The sequence below is a fragment of the Octopus bimaculoides genome, chromosome 23, assembly GCF_001194135.2.
Source record: "Octopus bimaculoides isolate UCB-OBI-ISO-001 chromosome 23, ASM119413v2, whole genome shotgun sequence".
Taxonomy (NCBI): Eukaryota; Metazoa; Mollusca; class Cephalopoda; order Octopoda; family Octopodidae; genus Octopus; species Octopus bimaculoides.
In genome coordinates, this window is record NC_069003.1 from 20,597,080 (window position 1) to 20,601,094 (window position 4,015).

Here is a 4,015-nt window from a genome sequence, read left to right on the forward strand (position 1 = left end):
ACAAGATAAATATCCTTACCACATATGGAGAAAGATGGATATATGCGTGCGCGCGCACGTGTGTGTGTGTGTGTGCGTGCGTTATGTGTGTGTGTGTGCGTGTGTTATGTGTGTGTGTGCGTGCGTTATGTGTGTGTGCGTGCGTTATGTGTGTGCATTTGCTTATGTGTGCGTTTGGGTGTTTGTATATTTGCTAGTCAGTGTGCGTGTATATCTGTGTGAAAATGTGTGTGCGTGTGTGTATGTGTATGTGAGTGAATGTGAGTGTGTGTGTGAGAAAGAGAGGGGAGAAAAAAAGAGAGAGGAGAGAGAGAAAGAGAGAGAGGAAAGAATCAGATAGAATATGTGTGTGTGAGTATGTGAGTATGTGAGTATGTGTGTAGGTGTCTATGAGTATGCACCTGTTAGCGTACGTATGTGTTTGTATGTGTGTGTATGTGTGTGAATGAGGAGTAACGTATATATGAGTATGTATGCGAATGTGTGTATGTGCCTATAAGAGTGAGAGAAAGAAAGAAAGACGGACACACTCTACGTGTGTGTATATCTATGCACATATGTGTGCGTAAATATTTGCATGTGCATGTGGGTATATGCATGTGTTTGTTTATGTACGAGTGTTAGTGAGTGCTTTTGAGAGAATGAGAGAGAAAGAAAGAGAAAAGAGAGAAGCAAGAGAGAGAGAGAGAGAGAGAGAGAGAGAGAGAGAGAGAAGCTAGATAGATAGAGAGAAAGAGAGAGAGACGGATTGATTACGCACGTATTTGTGTCTGTGTGGAGGCAAATGCGTGCATCAGTGTGTTTGTTTGTGTGTTTATATATATATATATATATATATATGTGTGTGTGTGTGTGTGTGTGTGTGTGTGTGTGTGTGTGTGTGTGTGTGTGTGTGTGTGTGTGTGTGTGTGTGTCTGTGTGTGTGTGTGTGTGTGTGTGCGTGCGTGTGTCTGTGTGTAAGAGGATATTTGATAAGTGGGCAGTCTCTCTCTCTCTCTGGGGTTTCCGTTATCCTACTCATTATTAGCTCATCAGTTGGCTAATGAGGACTATACTTTGTAACCTTAACTACAGAAGCTGTCGACATTTTATGCACCACCAGCGCTAACACCGTTACTAACAGCGTCACCAAAACCACCACAAACCACCACCAACACCAGCGCCAAAACTACCACCAACACAACCACTGCTACCACCACCACCATCACAACCATCACCAACACCGCAAGCACCACCACCACCACTACCACCACCACCAACTATACTACTACTACTACTACTACTACTACTACTACTACTATTACTACTACTACTACTACTACTACTACTACTACTACTACTACTACTACTACTACTACTACTAACGCCAGCACTAACAACTGTGCCATCTTTACTACTAATGTCGCCACTAATAGCATTACGACCATTACCATCTCCAGCCCCCTCAGTGTCTCCACCACCAACTTCACAATCCCTATAGTCATCACAGTTAATAACGAGAGAGAAATAGCAATCAAATCGTCTTCAAGTAACATCCAAGAAGCACACCACCACTACCACAACCACCACAACCACCAACACCACCACGACAATAACCATCTCCACGACCACCACCGCAACGACCACCGCTGTTACGATCACCACCACGCTTGGAATTCATATGACCACCATACCGTGATCAGATGTCTTCCAACCGTGAACATCCTGTCATTTTCCAAGCATATTGTAAATAGAACTAAAACAGCTAAGATGACATATATTTATCTCGGTCCCCGCCTCCCTTTGTCTCTCTGTCTCTCTGTATGCATACATATACATTTACATACATGCACACATACACACATACATATATATGTGAAGTAGAACAAAACAAGAGAGTTTGTTTATGTATTACTTAGTTACATTATCTTACGTGTATTTTATTAACAATGAATAAGTAACAGTTGTATAAGGAAAACAAGTTGATTGCATTATCAAATCACCCGAGAATGTGTAACTCTCAATATTCACTTTTAGCATCCATAGTGGACTGTCGTCATTTTATCACATACACTATTACATGTCCTCCTCACAGTTACCCATTGGATATACATTGAGTTCTAAATACTGGTCATGTGTCATGCGACTTAAATTTGATTCTATATAATAGAATCTCCCGTTGAAGTAGACATACGAGTTCAGTTTTTCGCTGAACGACCTGCACAAGTGATTAGTGTACAGTAATCAAATGTATAGGCTGTACATTAGATCACTCCCTTCCATCAAATCGACATTGCCTGTACAGGTGCATAAGTGTGCCACACGTCAGATGTCGAAATGTTCGTAAAGCAATGTCAAATGAAGTGTTTTGCTGAAGAACACAACGTGTCACCCGGTACGGGAATCGAATCGATGATCTAGCGATCAGGAGTGCGACACCCTGACCACAAGGCCACACCCTTCACACACACACACACACACACACACACACACACACACACACACAAGGATATATATAATTTCTGGAACGGTGAATCTTGAAGCAGGCAATGCGTGTAAATATTGGGTAAAACAATCCTTTGGATAGAAAAAGTCTGTTCGTGGGGCTCGCGCTCATATCCCCTGAAATCTTGATATGTCTTTTGCTATTGAACCAAACCAATTCCTCAAAGTCTTCACTCCACTTTAGAAACTTTTTCTTACCAGTGAGAGTTGGATGTTGTTTACACCAGAAGAATTTAAAATCTTCGAGAGGACGTGAAATAATTCCTTTTTGGAACGGCATAATGTAAATATAATAAATATGTACTCTGCAAAATATATTGTGGAATCCTTCAACTAATTTGAAATTGTTTTTTACTATAACTCATAAAAAGCAACATAAATACACGCACACTCACGCACGCACACACACACACACACACACACACACACACACACACACACACACACACACACAAGCACATACACATACACACACACAAGCACACACATACACACACACACACAAGCACACACACACACACACACACACGCTCGCACGCACACACATGCACACACAAACACGCATACACACAATTTACGGAGAATATTCCACGAAAGAAATAGATACCATAAACGTCTAGACTTATAGTTACTGTTCGTGTTGTTGATATTTTTCTGAGTACCATTAATTTCTCTGACGTCACATTTACTAATTATGTTTTTTTTATTTTTATTTTTCCATTGCAGGTAAGTTCCACTTTGAATCTGGCTTTACCTTGGAGCATCATCGACAACTGAACTGGTATAAGTAAACTAGACTTGTTGCACGCCTTTTGTATGACTGAATTGATGTATGCATATATATATATATATATATATGTATTTATTTTCTCTAAGTTAATAATTAACTCGGACAAAATAAATTGGTTAATAGATACCAGGGTAGCAAAGATCACAAAATGACTGTGGTGTAACTCCTGTTTATAAGGTAGAAACTCCTTGTTATTTTGGGTACTTGAGTAAATATATAAATTTAGTAAATGGAGTAAAACGCATATGTTAAATGAATTCTTTTATTTCCAACATATGCGTTTTACTCCATTTACTAAATATATATATTTTAATTATATATATATATATATATATAAAATTAAAATTAGGGTTCCGCAAGAACTGCTTCACCACACACCGAAAATTATAAATAGCAGTCAAAACAACAATTTCTCTACCAAAATATAACTCCCAGATAGCAATACTCGCAACTTAACACAGGCATATATATATATATGTGTATATATATATATATATATATATATATACACACACACATAAGTAAGTACATAAATGCTAAAAAAACAAAGATGGAAAAAAGTAATACTCGAATACCAAAGGTAGAATTAAATGCTTCTTATTAAAGCTGATAAAATTCTTCACAAACTGATTCTCAGAGTTTCATGTTACCGTTCGTCAGTCGGTTTCATCACAACTGTCCGACGAACGGTAATTGAAACTGAATAACAGGTGAAGGTTTTTCGGCTTTAACAAAAAGTAT

At 38.6% G+C, this 4,015-nt stretch overlaps 1 protein-coding gene across 3 annotated transcripts in view; it reads left to right on the forward strand.

Annotated features, from left to right (window-relative positions):
• The window catches only part of LOC106875073 (epithelial membrane protein 2), a 195,532-nt gene that overhangs the window by 55,634 nt on the left and 135,883 nt on the right, over positions 1–4,015 (forward strand). Inside the window, exon 2 of one of the 3 annotated variants that reach the window (XM_014923038.2) lies at positions 3,211–3,265. The exons of the other annotated variants lie outside the window; for them this stretch is intronic. The gene's annotated coding sequence lies outside the window, so the exon portion shown is untranslated. The remainder of the gene's footprint in view (positions 1–3,210; positions 3,266–4,015) is intronic. 3 annotated transcript variants of the gene reach the window in all.